A 21,850-nucleotide genomic window follows, 5' to 3' on the forward strand; every position below is an offset into this window, starting at 1 on the left:
GACATCGGGTTGAAGGAGGATGCAATTTTCACATCGTAAACAGTGCAATTTAGTGAAAGAGAAATAAAATAAAATTTCCGTCAGACTCAGACATCACTGGCAGTGAATGAGTTAAATCAATCATATTCCCAAATTGTCCAATCTTCCCGATTTAAGAATTCTGCAAGCAAGTTTGGGCCAGAATATCTCAACAGAGCTGTGAAAAACAGAATATGTTGGACATATAAATGGGTCTATCGCAATGATGTTTTCACTCTATGACAAAACATTATTTACTTGCGGCCATGTCTTTTGTTAGTAGAGTACATTTATATTCCTGAGTGCAAATCAAAAAGAAAAATCACGTCCTTGGGGTGGCAAGTCATCAACACAAAAGCTCGCTCCCAGCATCATGAGGACTGCACAAATAAGCTGTAAACACGGCGACATGCACAGCAGTGTGGGCAATACAAATGTTGCTATGGCAACCACAAGATCTAGCTTCTCTGTCAACAGCTGCTCATGCCACCCCGAGCAGCCCCCACACTCCTCGCGCTTCCCTTCCATCTGACTCTGGGGTCAAACCAAAATACTCATCTTCATTCTTAGCCACGGCTTTTCTCGTATTCGTACAACACAATGCTAATACTACACCTACGTTAGCGTGTGTGATAAACGCAGCAGAACTTTCCAATTTCTGCTTGCAAAAAATATAAAATCCTTCAAATCAATAATTCCAATGGGTTTTGAGAAAAATGAGTACTACGTGAGGGTAAATTTATGCTAAGGTAAAAATGTAAGTAGAAATACTTTTAACCACCATTGCTTTTCACATCCGGCAAATGAGTGTGACAGAATAAGATATATCAAAAACTGAATTGTAATGTTCACTGTGCATGAAAAGAAAAAAAATATTCATGTAATTTTTTGGCTACAAAAAATTTATGATTTTTTTCACATCATTTGATCTAAATTCTTTTCACAATTTTTAAAACTTGGTTTTAATGTGGGTTTTTTATACCGGTAGTTTTTATAAAGTCTCTCGTGTCTGCCATTGTATGCTAGCGTTAAGACAGCAGACGCATGTATTTTGTATTCTAGCACACTAGACATGTGCCGGTTACCGGTTTCACGGTTTACCGTGGTGTGAAAACGTCGCGGTTTCAAAACCACTAAAATTTTCCGTCATACCTTAGTACGGTATTCGCTATTTTTCATGTGTCAAAATGCAGCCGAAGTGGCTTGGTGCGGCAGCGCTCACCCTTCCCCTGTTAGTTGCCGTGAGTGTCAGTGACGCTATTCAGCTAAACAGCCAGCAAACCCAAAAACAAATCCTCCAAACACAAGGCGTACTTCTCTTCAATTTATTGAGCTCTCAAATCGTGGTGAAATATACAAATGAATACATTTAAAACGTTATACAATTGTATTTTTCCACATGTGAGTAGGTTCAACAGGATAGCAGTAGCACCATGAAAAAGGTCGCCAAAAACAAAACACACATTTTCCTTTCAAATTCAATATACAAACTAACTAAAACTTACAAAGACGAATGTTAGCCTAGGCTAAGCTGGGAGGGCAGCTTCGTCAACGTTTTATGTCTCACAGCCGCTGAGTGAGAAACAAGCTTGAATGAAGGACGGAAAAAAAAAAAAGAAAAAAAAAAAAAGGATCGCGTCAAAGATCGCTAATTGCGGAAGGAGGTCTCACTCCTCCCTTTTTGTTTTAGATGAAACCTTTCCTCAACAATATTTACATTTTAACTAACTTATAAAACTAACTTATACATCTTTAACTAACTTATTAACTTATGAATTCTTTGTTCTTTTTAACACAAAGGCATGACATAATGTAGAAGAGAGTTGACACAGTGGCTGAAAATGGCGAAACTTTAGCTTCTCCCCCTCAAAAAAAGTCATACAGTATATATTTTTAATTTTATTTAGAAGTGTTTTTACTTTTTTATCGCAATTATTTTGTTCTTGCTCTAATATTGAGCAACTTGAGCTGTGGCTGTGGGTATAGTCTAGGTTCTATTTATTTTAATTTTATATAAAATATTTGTTATTTTTTGTTAATTTATTTTCACATTAATTTATTTTCACATTATATTCATGTTCCAATTTGCAAATATGTTCTGAAAAAAAAAAACTGTTCAATGGAAAAAAGTTTTTTTTTTTTTTTTTAAACCCATACATCTCAAAATTTTGGAGCTATAATTGCAATACCGTGATACCGTGAAACCGCGGTATTTTTGCTCACGGTTATCGTACCGTCAAAATCTCATACCGGCACATGCCTATAGCACACCATATGTGTTATTTTTATGTGTTTAGCTTTACAGTTTACCTCACCGAGTGTTAAAAATAAATAAATAAATAAAAACTTAAATCGGGACCCTTTTTGAGGGGCTGTTCAAAATCAGCCAAACTGCTAATCTTGCATCAGCGTATGCATATGGCCGATTAAATATGACACTGAGCACAGAGATTGATCTAAAACGCAAATAAGTGTGGTCTAACATATCATGTAAAACTTGGAAAAGATAAAATTGACCAAAAGTTCCACCACAACTACGCATATTTTGCCCCCCCCCCCCCCACACACACACACACCCCAAAGGGCTTGAAGTCTTAGCTCATTCAGTGGCATTGACAGCGATATGGCTGATTTATGCTTCTTCGTTGAGATGACGGCGGACCTACGCAGTTAACGCAGACCCGATTTACGACTCTACACTGTAGCCTGACGTGCACCTCCAAAAAAATCCTGACTACACGTCACGTCAACACGTGTGACGTGAACGTCGAAGGACTGTGATTAGTCTGCTCAGAACGTTGTTTCCGGTTGTTTGAAATGTTTGAAAACACCGCCGTTTTCAAACATTTGCAAACGTCTTCTGTGTCGCTTACGCTTCAACATTTGTTATTCAGTACTGATTGCTGCTGCTGCTGCTGCTGCTGCAAATACACACATTCCATCTCCGTTGCCATTGCTGTCAATGACTGGATGAAAACTAAAGGAATTCGACAAGAGTTCCCCAAAACTGTACAGAGCAATGCATTCCCTTGACGCAGAACTTCGAATGCATGGGGTCTACGCCGTCGCTCTGCCGTCACCGGAACGCAGAAGCATAAATCAGCCTAACGACGGCCAATCTTTTTAAACTGTTTAATGGACATCTATCGCGAATGACAGCCATTGAATTAATGTGATGGCTGGCTTTCTAATATGACAATAACCTGGCATTTAGGCTTTAAGTATACGCCTGAGACTTGTAAACCTTTTTCAAAATTAGAAAGCATTGTAAAACTTATTTTAGTTGTTCCTTGGTTTGAGGATACATGTTGTTCCCCCCACTCAGACAACATTCTCTCATTCTAATACTGGCTGCTAAAGACAGAAACATTGTCAGAATGGAAAATATTTGGACAGTTTACTAATTTGGCCAACTTTTATCGGTCTTCAGCACTTGAAATAAACAAAAACAGAAAGTAGAAGGCAGCGTAACAAAAATAGCGCATTGTTTCATCATCAGAGATTGTGTCTGACAAACTTCTGTTCAACATTTAAAGCCTGGAGTTGCCGATACCAGTCATGAGCTCAGAGCTGTTAAAGTATTCATCAGTAAAACAGTGAAAATGAGTGGAATGTGAATATTTACTGTGCGTTGGTTTACTTTGCGCGCCCCTAAAATTTCAGGTTACCAGCTCCTGCAGCCCCAGTAAAAAAAAATAAAAAAATAAAAAATCAGACTCGAGTTCTGTTTTGCGAGGCATAAGTCTGTGGTTTGGATTATTATTCTAAGCAATTACCGTATTTTTCGGACTATAAATCACAGTTTTTTTCATAGTTTGGCTGGGGGTGCAACTTATACTCAGGAGCGACTTATGTGTGAAATCATTAACACATTATGATATCATTTCACATGTTATTTTGTTTTTTTGCAGTGACACTGACGGTTTGGTAAACTTGTTAGCATGTTCTTTATGCTATAGTTATCTGAATAACTTAATAGCTATGGCCACGTTCGCATTCTGCCTTTGGAAATGTGTGTTCAATTGTATTATTGACTTTTTTTATTGAAATGCATGCTTTTAGTTTGTGGCGCTTTCACGCCCACGTGGGGGCGCACTCGCACTTGTTTACGTGAAGAAGAGCGCTCACACGCCAGAAGAAGAGTGACAGCTACGCAGCTCTGCTTGAGTGGGCGAGTTAGCGAGAGAGGAACATGGCTGCGAACCTACGTTCATTGTTCATGCTTGTAAAATATCTCTACAGAGGCAACGCCTGTGTGTATCATCTTTTCTGTTGTTGTTGTATGTTTTCAACCCGTGATCGGACACTTAAAGCCAGTTGTGTGGTTGTTTGAACGATGTGCTAATGCTAGTGAACGCATGCTAACCGTTTGTGTCATTGCTGTAGTAGCATCTAATTATCATTTATTTACGTTGATGTGAACCTGTTTGATATCGAGGACGTTATTGATTCAGCAAATTATACGGACGTCCAGCATCGTCATTTGGGAGTGTAGCTCACTGTATAGCCAGGACCGAGCCGTAGCGTCCTGGTGAGGACAGTAAATTCGCATTTCGTTGTTCATACACTTATTCAGCATGTTGTTCTCTATTGTATTTTTATATTAAATTGCCTTTCAAGATGACATATCTATGTGTTGGATTTTCTCAGGTAAAGTGCGACTTATACTCCAGTGCGACTTATGGTTTTTTTTTCTCTTCGTTGAGCATTTTATGGCTGGTGCGACTTATACTCAGGTGCGACTTGTAGTCCGAAAAATACAGTATTAGTTTTGTGTGTTTAGTTTTTCCTTTCAACTTCAGCTGGGAGTGGCAAAAAAACAGCTTGACCCCTTTTTTTTACATAATTGTTCCCCATCTTCTGCATGTGTGTAGTTTGATGCTTTAACGTAGTGCATCTAACTCAGATTTGTATTGCTCTTCATGGGACTTTCATCATTTTTCCATTAAGTGGTGCAGCTGTACGAGATGCTGCAGTTTAAAACGGTCAATACCAATGTGGCTTGCATTTCCACAGCGGGGTGGGTAGGACACATAAACAGTGCGACGTCACAGCAGCTCAACCCGCCAACAAATTCAACAAAGAGACAGGGTAAACAAAGGGTAACAATGGAAGACATCCAACATTTTTGGTTATTTCCTCTTGGCGTGAGGCTATTTATATCATCAAGATGGCAAGCTTGGTTAGTTGTTTTCCTTTGCTTCCTAATCCTATTCCATTTCTGTTGTCCATCTTGACTGCGAGTGGTTGGCAGCCAACGCTTCCCGTCAAAATGGACTGAACGTCTATCGTGGTTGACACTGAAACATGATCATTTATTGTCAGCGTTACCCTTTTATGCTATAAGTTCAGTTGCATCTGAAATCACGTTATGCGTCTAGGTAATATTTGGTTTTGTTTTTTGTTTTTTTACACTGCCTACTGAGTGTTACTAATGACTTCCACTTTAGGCAATAATCACTGTTTTCATATCAAGGAAGACATCTCTTTATTGTAGACACTTGTTGACCTTAATGAGTGGTTTCAATTCGCTAATATCAAGTGTGTGTTTTATAAAAGAGGTAAAATGTATCCACTTAAGATAGGGATAGCAAGGGATAGGGAAGATAATTAAGTATAACAAAGTACAGTAGAAAAAAGATGTCTGATTCTGAAGACTACAATTTGCTTGGTTTGGCAACAAACTTGCTCTACAAAGCAGCAAAATATCAAAAACAATAAATAGGGGTGTAGCAATTTTTTGGGGTATCACGATACACAGAATCAAGAACGATATCGGTTCATACATAACAATCTAATCCAGGGGTGTTCGCTCTGCCCACCCAAAGGAAACTGGATGTAGTACTAACGGCAGACTGGGCACCGCGTATGATATCCCATTTATATAGTACTGATGTGTTCTTAGTTTTAACCTTTGCGTTGCTACCTCCTCTTTCACCTTAAAAAATAAATTAATTTAAAAAAAAAAAAGTTTGTTTTGTACCTAGGAGGCGCTACACACATTTATGCATATTTTGATTTTTTTTTTTTTTTTTTTTTTTACATTTTATCAAAGTTTTCACCAGTGTTCACCTGGCTGTTGAGTTTGGTCAGTTTTAAGCATTTTGAGGGGGTCAAAGTATGGCTCAAAGCGTCGGCGGGAACAAAACTAGCTGAGTCTAATAGTAGAAAAGCCCACCATGTTTTGGGAAAAACAAAAATAAAAATTGCGCTATCAACCATAATTGCCAGACGTGATTGACACATGTATACTTTTTATACCAGTGTTGTTTTTGTCAACGATGGCGATAACGAAATTATTTCATCAACCAACAATATTTTCATGACGATGAGGAGCTAATAACTTGTCTTGGGAAACTATAACATAACGAGATGAATGCCAGTTTTTGTCTGACAAGACGAGATGAAAATTCGCCATAATATCCGTCATAAGTTCACAATGTGTGACATTGTGCTGCGTCCCCCTGCCCGCCCCACACACACCCTTACTCACTGGTGTCCTCTCCAAGCTCCAGACTTGCCTTTTGTGAAACACATGTCAGGCGCTACCTGGTAAGTTTTCTTTTATTGTCTTGGCCAGATATGTTGCTTTCGCCTTAAAAGGTCTGTGGTGAGTGATCATCACACACTAAATGGAACCGTGTAGCGTTAGCATAGCGTTTCCGTTAGCATTACAAGAGGTGAGTCTCATCTTAAACTCCTGGAAAACCTTTTACATACAGTTTGTGGGGTCCAGGTGAGTTAAAATGAAAATAATGTACTGTTTTCCTGCTAAGTGTGCATTATCAACACAAAGATGGTGATATCCTAGTAGACTCTACAATTATGTGCTTGTCCGTCAATGTTCATTCGAAATTGTTGGAAAACTTTTATTTATTTATTTATTTATTCATGGACTAAAACTTTTGAAGTTTACAGACAAAAATATTTTGAGTAATTGTCGACTAAAACTAGACTAAATTTGAGTTTTCGTTGACTAAAACACATTTTGAAATGACTAAAATACGACTAAGACTAATGAGAATTTTTCCAAGGGCTGCCAAAAACAACACAGTTTTATACAATTGTTTATTTTAGCCTGGCAGAGGGGCAAGAGAAGCCTGGCCAGGCTTATAAAACACGAGGGGAAAACCCTGAAATTTATACAGTGATGTTGTGAGTTTACTCTTACACCCCTACACAAATGGTGGGAATAAAAGTGAGTCCTCAAGGCATTTTGTGATGGTGAAGGATGGGAAGTAAAAAAAATTGCATAATTTGAAAAAGTTACATTCCATGGCAGTGAATGATCATGTTTTAGCGCCATGGACAGCAATAGACCTCCAGTTCATTTGAACTGTTACAGTGATAGTGATCATTGTGGTCACCATTAGTGGACTTTAGTCCAGCACTATAAGTGCCAGTGTTTGTCGTATTGTCGAGGCCCTTTAAGCTTCAGAATAGTCAAGGATGGAAAAGGAACATTGTCTTTATTTTCAGCTTTCTTCTTCAAAAAAAAAGACCAGAAAACTAGGAAACAAGCCTCTGAGACTGGCGTAATATTAAATTATCTGCCATTGTTTCTGCTTGTTTACACAGAAAGTAGCAATGGCTACAAAATGCCGTTCAGTTTGTTAATTACTATGACATTCCATAAAAAGATCTTTGAGAATTCCGGCCTGGTTTGTAAATGAGCTGCTCTGTCCTATTTTTTTATGGGCCTCCCGTTGTGGGCAGTATTGCAACCAATGTTAGAGTAGCATAACGTTCAGTCACCTCACCAGGAACATATATTAAATGAAGGCCAACTGTAATTAAGTCTAAAATTGAATTATCCTACATTAATCCTCCATGTCTCCTTTAATGTTGCACACCGACTCCATTTCCTCCGGAGGCAGCAGGTGACAAATATCGCACAAGTAATGATCATCCAAGATCTGAGAAGTGTCAAGCCCCATGGAGAGGTTCCACAGTCATATACTGGAAATCATTTGTGCTCTTTCTTCACTAATAAAAGGTCCACATCCACCAACTGGATAGAAAAATTGCATATTATTTGGGATCTTTGGAGCAAACAAACACATTAAGGACAAATTATACCGGACGGGGCTGCGGTACGGATCCACCAAGATATAGCGGCGGAGCCAATCCATTTCCATTCTATCATATTGTTCAAATTATACTGGCCGCATATGCGCCATGGATTGACTACGGACCATCTCCGACGTGCCTGAGCCCGCCGGATGGGTTGGGCTATTTTATATTTTTGCCAGAGACGCATACGTCAAAATGGGCCGAGCCAGGCCTGCAGTCAACAGGCCAGGCGCTTTTTCACGGTTTAAACACAAGCGAACATGGACGATGAACGATTCATTATGGAGGTGGAAAGTCACAAAGTTTAAAAAGCAATCTTCATGGAAAGCCATAGCAGAAGCTATGAGGATGGATGTTGAGTTATGCAAGTTATGTAATTTAAAACAGTACTTAAATAGTAGAGAACGGGTTGTTGACGTGGTCAGGGTGTCACAAACCCATGGTAAAGCAAAAAAATTCGGGAAAATTGTTCAGTCAAATCAAGTCCACCTCTCTGTTTCTCTGTTGGGTACAGACTCCGTGCGTTTGTCGTCGTTTTTAAAACCACATGATCGCACACGATCACGCGAGAGCTCATGTCGGGATGGAGCTGCCGGACCGCAGTTGTGCGCAACAGGTATGTTTTGTCTTATTTTTGACGTACTGCAGACCAAGCAGTCCACACGGAGCTTGGCGGATCTGTATCTTAGACGCGTCCAGTATAATTTGGCTTTGAAATAAACATTGTTTAGTTGCGACATTCAGATGAAGAAATTTATAGGACTTAAAAAATTCTGCTCTTTTTTTAACACAGCAGAAAGAGAAATGTTCACTTTTAAACTTTTTTGTTTTACCTAACTTGTTGAATAATCGTTCACTAATCTTGTTCAGTCATGTTCCATTAAACCAGTACTTCTCAAAAGGTGGAATAAAGAATAAAGTGTACTTGCACATCCACTCAGTGGGTGGCAGTGGCGCTCTCATTTTCAAAGTGCGTGCAGTATTTTTGAAGTAAGCAAGAGCACACGGAAGAGACTCATGAATGAAGAGCTGGAGAGCTGTGCGCCGTTTTCGAAAGCCGTTTTCCGGCCGGACTCACGCAGCGACCCACTGTCTTCTCCGGTTCTCACGTGTCCACCCGAAAAGTGCCATTTTCGGCTTGGGATCGTCACGACGACCGCCCTCACCTATGGTTCTCCCTCGGCTGCCGAGAATGCGCTTTTTTCGGGCCGTTAGCCTTTTGGCTTTGACATTTAATACAGTGGTAGACGAGGAAAGACCACTGTTTACTATGTCTAAAAATGATTATAGTGGACAGCCAGCCGGAAGCCAAATCAATTAAGACGCCACTTAAAGACATTAGACCCCAATCTCATTGATAAGCTGCTTGGTTGTTTTTCAGCGAAAACGTGCCGAATATTGCCAACAATCATCCCGCTTTGTCAGTGTTATATCAGTAAACCAGTGAGCACTGTTAGCATGCTCAGTGCAATATAACCCCACGTCATTGCAAACTGGAAGTGATACTGGGAGCAGCGAAAATAAAAACTGTCCTTCTGTCCAAAGACACTTTTTCCCCCCCTTCTATTCAGTTTTGTTTTTTCGGTCAAATTTTTTGGCATATTGTCCTCATGAGTTAATGTTTCTAATCAATTTGAATTTGTTAGTATTTATTGATTTTATTTTTCAGTATCAAATGGTCAAAAATGTACCTTGAGTGTATTTTTACAGTTTGGATGAGATTTTTTTTTTCTTTTTAATTCAGGCATATTGATGCGTGTTAAGTCTTTTCTGTTACAAACAAAACAATGTTAATAAAGTTATTCTTTATAACATGATCTCCGTTATTTTCTCTAATAGAAAAAAAAAAAAAAAGGATACAATGCGAGGCAGAGGCGTACTTATAATAGTAATAGACAAATGATACTATTTACAGTGGCGGCAGAGTTTGGGGGGGGGGTCGCGCGAAACATTTACGTCTTCCTTGGGGGGGGCATAACAGAAAACAATTGAGAAGCACTGCATTAAACCAATTTAAAAAAAACAACAACGACAAAAAACGTTAAAGATCTGCCTCAAACAGCTAAGTAATAATGTTTGTTTCAATAGGAATGAGTAATTTTCTTCCGTGTTTGGACTAGAGGTGGGAATCTTTGCGCACCTAACGATTTGATTAAGATTACGATTCAGAGGCTCCGATTCGACTATAAATCGATTATTGATTTGCTGTCGGCCGCAGTCAGATATTATTGTTTTATTTTTATCTCGCGGTATGAGTTGTACATGATACTTTCTCTCGTTCCATTCCTCATTGCATCCCGAAGACCGCTCTGACTGTGTTTTAGTTCTGCTTTACCTGGTATAATTCAATAATCAGAATTTGGATGTTTGTGAATCGTTCTCGAATCTTCCACGGCCGAATCGCAAATAATCTAAGAATCGGAAATTTCGCACGCCTCTAGTAGTCACAATATGCACATTTTTAACTCGATACCCTGCCACACACACAAAAAAAAAAATCAATACCATTTTCGAAACTACATAAAAAATTTTTTTTTTTTTTTTTTTTAATCAACTCTTTAAGGGTCATTGATGATGATAAGTCCAACCTTGTGGCACTATATTTACACATTTTAAATGAGTTTATCACCGGTAGACGTCCAATCCATTTTCCGTGGAAGTGTGGCAGCGATTGAACATTCGTTTATTCGCCGTCAGCCCTCCCAGTTCAAATGGATTAGACGTTTATCGTTGTCAGTGGCAACCAATTAGTTAACAAGGAAGATGCAAAAGTATCCTTTACTATCAAGAGTGCAAAATCAAATTCACCCGATAAGAAATTCTGGCGACCTCTGGTCGTGCAAAAACAAAAAACTGAATCAATACTTTTGCAATTAAATATAACACATTTCAGTATCAATACTTTGATCATTTTTAAAACCTGATTTATTAAATGTGACTGCATGTAAGGCTAGGCCTTACTTTTATTCCATGGATGAGCAGTTTTTAAATCAATGACTTCATTTGAGAGGCAACATTCTACTTTTGAGATAAACTTATTTTAGGGTGATGCAAGAATTCTAAGGCAATGTTTTTATTTCAACAATGAAGCTACAGTAATATATCAGGAGGCATTTTATGTACAGTTGCAGATATCAAACAGTTTAGTGATTGTGTAGTTCAGACATGTCCAAAGTCCGGCCTGGGGGCCAAATGCGGCCCGTGGTCAAATTTCATCCGGCCCCCAGCCTCTGTCATAAAATCAATAACATCTGGCCCGCACACAAACTTAATAAATTGGTCAGCAGTACTGCTACCAGCATATGAAGTAGTGTACACACTAAATGCTGCTCCTCATTTACCCACTAAAAGGCAGCAGCACTCTAAGCAACATTACCCCGTGTGACCTTTTACTCTTAATTTTCTAAAATGGCGTCAATCAACAAAAAAAAAGAAAGTTGACTGCGACAGCCGACGCTTCAAGGATAGGTGGAAATTGAACTATTTCTTCACTAAAATACGCAACAGCTGTGTCTGCCTCATTTGCAAAGAGACAGTCGCTGTTTTTTGAAGAGTTCAGTGTGAGGCGATATTACTAAACAAGACACGCTGACATGTTCGACAAGATTACAAAGAAGATACGTAGTGAGAAATTGAAGCAACTTGAAGCTAGTTTAATTTTTCAGCAGCAGTACTTCGCAAGAGCCTGAGAGTCGAAAGAGAACGCCACAAAGGATGGTTGCGAGATTGTTGAAATTATTTATTTAAAAAAATAATAAAGCAAATGTGACACACATAATGGATTGCTTAAATTTGCTTGAATATATTGTTCCACGTAAAGGACGTCAGTCAAGGTTGGCCCCCCACATTTTCACCACACCAAATCTGGCCCCCTTTGCTAAATGTTTGGACACCCCTGGTGTAGTCTCATGAAAATTCTTTTGCCGTGATTCTCAATTTCTAATTTTAATACAAAATACCACCTAAAAATGATGCAGCTGTCCATACCAACATGACGGCCAACAGTCAAGTATGATCATTTATGTCACAACTTCAAACGCTGGTTTATCATATGCCCAAACATGGAACGTCAACCATTGAAAATAACACCCACAAGCCTCTCAAGTTTGTCTTTCCTCATCTGCATTAGCAGCAACTCCTCTGCATTCTAGCACTCCATTTAACTGCAGCCTCTCAAGACATCAAGAATGCCAATTGTCTTAATAGCTCGCATAACTTGGCATCTCATAACTGGTTCAATTATTACTCTGCTGATACATATTTAAGTGTTTGTTTCAGTAATCATGAGTCAGCTCTCTGCCACCGAGACCTTCATGGACCCTGCCCTTGGGCCACTTCTCTCTGAGACTTTTGTCCCGTCGTCATGCAGCGGTTACACCAGAGATATAACCTAAAATGTCTATGCGGCGGCATTGACAGCTTCAATGAGCCTTAGCATTACACAACACACACGAATTTCAAACACAATGTTGATTTTGTATTTTGGCAAAGAGTAATCATTTTATAAACATTTTGAGAAGTGTACAGCAGTATTTATCACCTATGATGGCAAATCAACATTTAAAGACTGGACTTGCAGCTATTATTTTAGTTACTGCTATTTTGACAAAGTACAGCTTTAAAGGGTGAGGCCTAGCATTGCCGTCAGGGAATGAGCGTAAAACGATTGTTGGGCCAGCATAAGTGAACTTCCCGGATACAGTCATATGTTTCATGTTAGAACTTGAGTATATTCAAGCACAAGAGCTGAAAATTCTTAATCAACTTCTGGCGTCTAAATAATTTAACATCTTATTTTATGCCATGTAGGCCACAGTATTAACTTTTTTTAGTACACAAGCGTGGCATACATGTCCCAAAATGTAAAGTCTAAGAATGTGGACAACAGGTCTTTTTTATTGTTATACTGTATATATGTTTTATTGTTAATCAGTGACTAGTTAACTCAAAAATGAATGCAGTTAATTTTAATAGTGCTATAACATCACAGGCAGGAAATGGGAAAAAGAAACATGATTGAAAACATGTATATGCTACCTAGCTATAAGTAGCGTTACAAGCTCATTACGACTTCATCGTACTCCTAACAACCAGTAGGAGAGGAAGAGAGAAGTCAAGACAGATTTGGGTATGACTGCTACAACTGTATATACCACTTTTGTATTTATTATTTGTTTGTAATATGTAGGTGTTGAGTGTGTGTTTGCGCATTTTTCTCAGTGTAAAAGATGTCAAGTTTCCCTCTAAATGTTTCGCCAATAAGAGCAGCTGTTGCTTCACTAAGATTGATCGAAAATTTACATGATGTGCAACTTATTTTTTTGTAGAATAGTAAAATGTATCAGTTTAATTAGAGTGCGCGCGCACCCAAAGCTTTCTGTTTTCTACTAAGGAGGTAGAGTCCGATGCAGCAAGCAACGGTGTAGCATAAGCTGCTCGACCTCAACTAAGTTGCTGAAATTAAGCTCTAAATAAGCCCCATAAGTCACATCGACTTACATGTTTGTTCACGAGCAGGCCAAAGTGTAAACTACAGCAAACATCAATGAAACAAGAACTCTTTGGTCACCAATTCTGAACAAGCCAGCATACTCAGTGTACCATTTTCACCATCCACCAGCATTGCTGGTTAAGTAGAGTAGCCTATTTTTTATTTTATTAACATGACTTATATTACATGTTTTGGATAGTTATTTTGAGATATAGGGGGTATTTAGGGGTACTTAAAGGGTTAATTCTGATTTACACGGAAACTCTGGTTATGTCGCCAGTTTAGGAACGGAACTCGTTCGTAACCCAGGGACTACCAGATTCACCAGATTTGAATAGCTCTGTTTGGGAAGACTTTGGTTGACTCACTATAACCACATTGTATGCAATGGAGATGTCCCTATCCGATCACAAGATCGGAAATCGGGCTGATCGCGCCATTTCTCAGAAAATTGGAATCGGGTGAAAAAGATTGGGTTTTTAATTTTTAAAAATATGCTTATGTTTTCCTGCTTCATGCCAGTACTGCCTCTCACCCTCCCTTCCTAAAAGCTGTGCAAACAAACTTTTTTTCTAGGTCACCAGTGCAGCTGGCGTTTGGTTCTTAAAGTTAACAATGATTGACAGGTTTGTAGCTTTGATCTGGCCAGAGATGCCTCGGTAGCTCTACGGTCAAAGGCACAAATGTGTTAATCATCGTTAAGCTTGATACACAGCCTTAAGTGTCCTGTCGCAACTCATTCATTTTGTAAGTGAAAGGCTATTCTCGGTAGCGTGAGCGTCAAAGCAAAAAAAAAAAAAACTAAAACATTTTAAATAAAATAAAACTTTTTTTCGGTATCGAATCGGGGCGCTGTATCTGCGGATTCTCAAAATCAGGTGACTTGGACTTGGGGTGCAAAAATATGCAATGGGGATATCACTAGTAGAGCTGGGAATCTTTGGGCACCTAACGATTCGATTACGATTACGATTCAGAGGCTCCGATTCGATTATAAAACGATTATTGATGCACCCCCCTCCTTTTTTTTTTTTTTTTTTAAATAAAGTTTTGTACATTAGTTCCAAAATTGTTCAAAAATACTCTCAGGCTTAACCAAACTACTATTTCAGTATCAAGTTAACATATAGCAGTAAACAAATATACAAAAATAACATAAAAAAAACTCCAGTCCCCATTCTGTATCAGCAGCTTTAAACTACATTCAATTAATTTACCGTTAAAGTTGTTAAAATTGCTCCCGTTATCCCATAATTTCCCTTTTGTCTACTTTTGACATGTGAAAGTTTTACAACTATTTTAAAGATAGATTCAAGTCAACATTTTACCGATTTAGGAGTATTTTAGATAAAAAGTTAATTAGGTTTGCTTGGAAGGTTCGCTACAACAGCATTGCAGGGAAGTTCACTGCTTTAAGATGGCGGCCGTTTACTAACGCCCGCATCTAGCTTTTTGCAGATGTGCTGCTACCGCTACCAAGTAAATAATCCATCTAGTTCTATATAAATTATATCTACCGTAACATTATGTAGCTTAACTGTACTTGTAGAAGCTTTTCGGCAGCAGTCAGGTATGTTGTTGTGTTTTTTTATCTCGTGGCATGAGTTGAGCTAGAGCCGTGAGTTGAGCGTTGGCATTACCCGAGGGGCCGGTTAATGAGAAGCATAATGTTTAGCTACTCCCGCTCCGTTCCGTCCCGAAGACCGCGCGGCGCGCTGAGTGTGTTGTACTTCCGCTTTACTTGGCATATTTCAATAATCGGAATTTGGATGTTTGTGAATCGTTCTCGAATCTTCCACGGCCGAATCGCGAATAATCTAAGAATCGGAAATTTTGCACACCTCTAATCACTAGTATCCCGTTTAATCCAGGTTAATGGATTTTATCTGTGAATGATGAAGACTGGTCTATATAAGAGGGATCCAGGAAGCTGTGTGTTTGTACAATTGCTGCTTTTATGAAGAAAATCAAAAGTTTACATTAAAAACAAACCAAAAAAAAACAATCGCACGTCCTGCGATGGGGCTACTGCGTATGCGCACATTGTGATGGTGGTGTTCAAACGATATATTGTACAGGCCTTATATTACACTATTTTATGAATATATGAAATTATGAATAAATAGTTAATTGAAAACACAATTATACGATTTAAATGAAAAATACACTGATTATGGCACTTAACATTCAAACTCGGTTTTTTTTTTGTTATTTTTTAAAAATTTCATAGTACAGTGGACCCTCAAGGTACGAGCGCCTCACCTTAAGAGTTTTGCACGATACAAGCACTGTCACAAGAGAAAATGAGTCTCATTAAGTGAGCAAATTTTAACCGTATGAGCGAAATCCAGAAAAGTCTCCGTCTTGCTTGGCGTGTGTGAATGCCACAGCACAGCTCTCTTTCGCTCTGTCTCCCAAAGTGTCTTGGCGTCCTGCTAGAGGGCATACAAGCACCTTGACCTAACACAATTCCCCCCCTCTGCCCACCTGACCCTTTTTGTCGTCGTCTCCGGTAGGCCTGAAAGATTTTGGAGAAAACTATCATTGCGATTTTTGGGGAGTTTGCGATATTATATTGCGATTATATTGTGAACGAGAAAATTTTCACCAAATAACTTGAATAGCTGTGTTCAGGATAGCTGCACTGTTGACGAACAGTGTTGGGCACGTTACTCTAAAAAAGTAATTAGTTATAGTTACTCACTACTTCTTCCAAAAAGTAACTGAGTTAGTAACTGAATTACTCTATAGTAAAAGTAACTAGTTACCAGGGAAAGTAACTATTTCCGTTACTTTAAAAAGAAGTTGTTGTATGTCAAAGAATTTGAAATGTTCTGAGCAGTGTTTGAGTCAGTTGAATAGAGAAGAACAGAGAGGTAGTTGTGTTATAGAACCTTGTAATATTTATTGCACCTCACCAGCAACAGATTTATCCTACACTTGAAGTGCAACAAAAATAAACAGATTTGAATTGCTTACCACAGATGTCGACAAAAGCTTTGCCCCGGGACATAAATTACACTTTACATGCCCGTTCTTTCCTTAAATTTCGACCTACTTGAAATAGTGTTTATATCTCCACCTCGTAAAGGACAAATTTTCCTCTGAATGCTCTGCCATCATATCCCTCTGCATCTGTTTTGCGTGTGTGTGTTTGCAGCACGCGCTGTTCCGGTTTGTGTGTGAAAACACCGGCTCTGAAGTTTGTTAAAAAAAAACAAGGAAAAATGAAAAAAAAAAACTTTATTAACAACAAATACACATATACAAACATAGGGCGAGACAATTCACATATAAACAACCGGCTCTGAAGTACGTGCGCTATTAGGCTCGAGCGTTTACGTCATGGGGATCACGTGAGATTTGACAACAACACAGCCATATTGGAAGCAGGTCTGGCTCGCGGGACATCAAACTTTAACTTGCCAGTTCAATAAAGAAACAAACTCGTTACTAAGGCGAAGAACAGAAATGTGATCAAACTTAAGGATGTGAACATTGTTGACCCTTACGAGCAAGCCGAATACAAATGGAGTAAAGATGTCGATAAGCTTCCACAATTACGTGAAATGGACATTCTGCTGTATTTATTGTTTGGTGTATGTTACTAAACTCATCAGCGATTCCGCTACAAGGGAACGAACAGTTTTGCTGCAGATGGGTGCAGGACCTGCACATTATGACCGTATCAAACGTCAACTCCATCGTTCTTGCAAAGGTAGGCTATGTGTGTTGACTATTTTCATTGCCATGAACCTGAACGCACCCCAGGTCTTGGATGACAAATAAATAGAGGAGCGTAGACTCGCTACGGCTGGTAGTTTCTTCAATTTATTCAAAGTAAATAACGCACCGCTTTTGACCGTCAGTAACGGTAACGGTGTTGTAACAGCGTAAAAAATAATTAGTTAGATTACCCCGTTACTGAAAAAATAACGCTGTTATGTCACGGCGTTATTTATAACGGCGTTATTCCCAACACTGACGAAGAAAAACAGTTTGGTCGCGCTCCCTAGAAGGAGGGAAAGTAAGACACTGTGGTGCTGTATGAGCACGAAGCAGAAAAACATGAATGTATGTTGTTTTTAAATTCCGATGCTCTGGAAAATGGCGCCATCGGCCGTAATTTTTATAACTCAGTTAGGATCCGCACACTTGCTGCGTTCATGAAGTAAAACAAGTTTAAATGTTGAAAAAAAAAATTGCACGTCCTACGATGTGACTATTGCGCACACGCACATTGCGATGGCGATGTTCAAACGATATATTGTGCAGGCTTAGTCTCCGGTGATAGAATTTTGTATCGAAGTGTATCCGAATCATTTGTGCTTACAAGTGAACATGAATCATGTCGCCCCAGTTAACTTACACCCCAAATTTTGCCATTCTCTCTCCTCCTGCTGCTCCGCTGGCTTGCACTTTGGTTACCTCGCGAGACTTCAGCCATAATGGAATAGCTTGTATATTAATAACATTGTTTTAATACATTTAATTTTTCAGATTATTTAGCCTTAAAAATGATACCTTTAATTATTATTTGGGGTAACATTGGGGGTTATGGAAAGTGTTGCACGCATTAACAGCAAATCAGTTATATCTTATGGAGAAAATTAATTCATAATAACAGTATGGTGTTACACTTATATAGCTATGGGGTTACACTTATATAGCGCTTTCAAGCATATTCACAGTACGAGCTATTCACATTACTAGCTCGGTTGTGAAACTGATTGCTCTCGAATCATGAAGGTCCACTGTATTTATTATTAACTAATTGCCTGCCATTAACAACAGACATCCAAGTCATTGAAACGGCAAGGAGTGGTTGTGAATGCTTTTGCATCAATGGCAGCCAATGAGGTGCCTATAAGGGATTAATTATGCTGTCATCAACTGGAATATTGCAGGTACATTATGCCCACCAAAGAACACAAAAGCTATAAAACTTTACAAAAGCTAACAACTGTGGTTTGGTCTCCTCAAATTCTTTATCAGCAGACTTCTGAGTGATAGAAATGAACAAAAATTATTATCTGACTACAGTGAAATGGTGGAACTTATAGCTAACCGGCTTTCTTTGGCAATGAAGCTTTGTAGGCATCAAGTTCCAACTAAACAGGCCTTTTCAAATGTACTACTTGTCACTTGTTTTTGTTTTGTTTTTTCAAATAACAATCACCCCTGATCATTTCCATCAATTATCATAAAAATGTCCACTAACCACATTTGGCCATAACAGGATTCCAACCAAAAGTGACATTATCTACATAAATGTCAATTTACATTTGCTCAAAAACAGGAGCAACTTTCCAACCTTCTAGATTTGCCACCATTAAACCTGCATCACACTCAACCTCTTCCTACTGCAACTTTTCATTTACATTTCATCTAGTCCAGGTATCAGAAGAGTCCAAAATTATAAACACAACCAAACTAAGTCTAAAATAAAAGTAAATAAATATTCTAGCCTTGATGTGACCAGTACTTGTAAGGACGTTATTTCAGAGTAAACGCAGAGTCTGCCAGTTGGCTGGAGGCCCATGCGGACTGCATGTCCCTTTTGGAGGGAGAGACTAGCCACCTCCCCCTGATGGCCTATCATAAGTAAATATTACAACAAAAATATTTGGACAGCTTGATACAGACGTTGCAGCAGTGAAGGGTGACCACTGGTTTTCCCTGGGACTTCCTTGCCCTACTTTTACACAGGATACAGCGCTGTTTTCAACATGTGGTCCTTTAAAATCAACCAGTGGATTTGCTGCTGTCTCATAGGTGAATTGGCTCAGTCCCTCAACGGATTTAAATGGCTCCACCAAATGACGAGTGGCTATAATCTATCTGATGAGGTCGTCAGTTTGTTTCTAGACTAAAGCGTTTCATTCAGATAAGGCATTAACTGAGGTTCATGGATGGCATTTGTATGTCTATATAAGGTATACATGTGTCAACAGAAAAAGAAGCCTAACAACTTAAAGCCTGTGATTTTCAGGAAATTACACAACGGCAAAAAAAACGTACCCATCTGAAGGACCCCTCAATGAGACGCATTAATGACATTCAATGTACACACTATCAAAGTTGGTGAATGGGAACATTAGGGTAGTTCCAAGGCAGTCATAAAACGCCATTGTTCTTTTAACAGCTGGCACTAAAACCATTTCTTAAAATGACCCCAATTACGGGTTCATGGCAAATGCTCAACTTTGGTGAGAAAGCTGGCCAACAAGCTGGTAAAGTAGATTACTTTAAAGCAGAGTCACACAATATCTGCTGATCTAACCAATTCAACGAATTGAATTGGTTTTGAGAATGTTTAAGATTGGTGAAAGTGGCTATGTTACTTACTTCTTATCCATTCCATTTTAATTATTTGGATTGCAGTAGTAGCAGGTACTTAGTCGAACTGCATCTTCATTTACTTGATCTTATAAATACGAAACACAGATTACGAGAAACTACATTTTACAGTAAATAAGAGGATTTATATGGCTCCATTGAGACGTATTGGTCCGATTAAGAGTTTATACATAGAAATCCCACATAGCTGTGTTTATTTTGTTTCAACTGCCACCAGTAGTGTTTACACCCTGTCATTTGGGAGTGGTAACGTTATATGTATGTACAGTAACATGAACAGTTTGTTGAAAACCGAGAAGGAACCTATAGTACAGTTGAATGGCCTTCCCCTCCCCCACTCAACTGCTTGCCAAATCTGCATGGCAATATAAATATTTATCATATTTCAAAAAGAGAGGAACCAGTTTAAAGTAGCACCAGATTAGATTAACTAATGTTTAACTTAGTGCTTTTCAGATACAGTACTTTTAGGAATTGTGTTAAAATGACTTAAAAGTTGTTTTTGTACTTGAAGAGGGCATCAAAAACAAGTGTAAACATCCCCACGTGTGAGGTGTTAGAAGGTAGAAAGGAAAGGAGGAAATTAATGGTGGAAAATTAAGGAAACGAAGGGGAGACGGGCAGGAATTTCAACACACGTGTGGAGTCAGTCAATGGGGATATGAGCCGGTAGCCCCCCCTCTCTCACATATAGACATTGAGCGCCATAAGCACTCGTCTCTTCATAACAACAACAACAAAAAAACTCACGTATTTTTTTAGCAACTTGAAAGCGTACCTTTCGAAATTAACAGAGTGAACTCGTGGTGTCCACCGCCGCCGCCTCTTCCACAAGGAGATTCTCCAACTTCAAGCTAGCGACGACTTTCCTCCCATTTTACTCAGCGTCATATTTCAAATTCCGACCGCCGGTGTCTTTTTTTTTGCGGGGCGGGGTGGGGGGGTCAAATCGGCTACGTCCCCGGTGCTCCTGGTGGGGGAGGGGGAGGGAGAAAAAAATAATAATAAAAGCCAAGTTAGCGTGTCGCCGCAGCGGGCTACTACAGAGGAGTTCGCCGTTCACTGAGGACGGCGGGGAGGCGAAAAGAGACGGCAGCAAGCAGGCGCTCAACGCCAGTGGTAGAGAGACCTACGAATACAACGGGAGAGAGAGAGTATCAGCGAGGAGGTGGGGGATGGGAAGCTTGCTTCGAACTGACCTTAAACCTGAATACTGAACGCATATAAACGTAACGAATATGCGAGCTTATTCACTACGTCTGCCATTTTGTTCCTCGTATCTCACACAGCAGCCATGTTTGTCGTCTTGGGCTTTTATGAAACAAGCCCAAAGCTTCCAATGCGGCACTCAACCGCAAAGACACTCGTGCCTCCTCGGTGTCGTCATTAAATTCACATTCGGTAGTCCACACTCGTAAAATAGACTAAAGTGTAAAATGACGCCGTTTATATTGGTTGAGTGTAATGCTGGAGTGTCACAGTGGAGCATGTTAGCAGCAGGCCTCGAGGCGAAGTTCCCCTCCCCCACTCGCGAGGCTCCTCTTTTTCGCCTGCCTAGTCAACCCGGTGCTTGATTAATTCTCCTTTCGCCTTGCCCAGTCATTCAGATTTGGAAAGTAAATAACAAGTTGACATCATTACGGCTCTACACTAGTGTGACACATTCCTTTGCTTACCGTAATGACCGCAATATGCGCGCAATAATTTGCTTTGTATGCCATATCGAGTGGGGCTCCCACAAATGATTATTTTAAAAGTCGATTAAATCACCGATTATTTGTGTGATTAGTCAACTAATCTGCTCATACAAAGTTGTGTTATTTACTGTTCTATAACAAATTCTCAAGTAAGCAGCCGTGGCGCAGTTGGTAGCTCGAGTTGTCCTGGGGCCGAAGGGTCAGCCATTCG

At 39.3% G+C, this 21,850-nt stretch overlaps 1 protein-coding gene across 2 annotated transcripts in view; it reads right to left on the reverse strand.

Moving 5' to 3' along the window:
* LOC130926786 (F-box-like/WD repeat-containing protein TBL1X) overlaps positions 1-21,450 on the reverse strand; it is a 92,852-nt gene extending 71,402 nt beyond the window's left edge. The window contains exons 1-2 of one of the 2 annotated variants that reach the window (XM_057852015.1): positions 21,142-21,450; positions 20,721-21,071 (exon numbers count right to left, since the gene is read on the reverse strand). The gene's annotated coding sequence lies outside the window, so the exon portion shown is untranslated. Of the gene's footprint in view, positions 1-20,720; positions 21,097-21,141 lie in introns of those variants that run through there. The other variant, XM_057852016.1, reaches the window with a different exon arrangement.
* Between the last annotated feature and the right edge of the window lie 400 nt (positions 21,451-21,850).

The sequence above is a fragment of the Corythoichthys intestinalis genome, chromosome 12 (genome assembly GCF_030265065.1).
Source record: "Corythoichthys intestinalis isolate RoL2023-P3 chromosome 12, ASM3026506v1, whole genome shotgun sequence".
Classification (NCBI taxonomy): Eukaryota; Metazoa; Chordata; class Actinopteri; order Syngnathiformes; family Syngnathidae; genus Corythoichthys; species Corythoichthys intestinalis.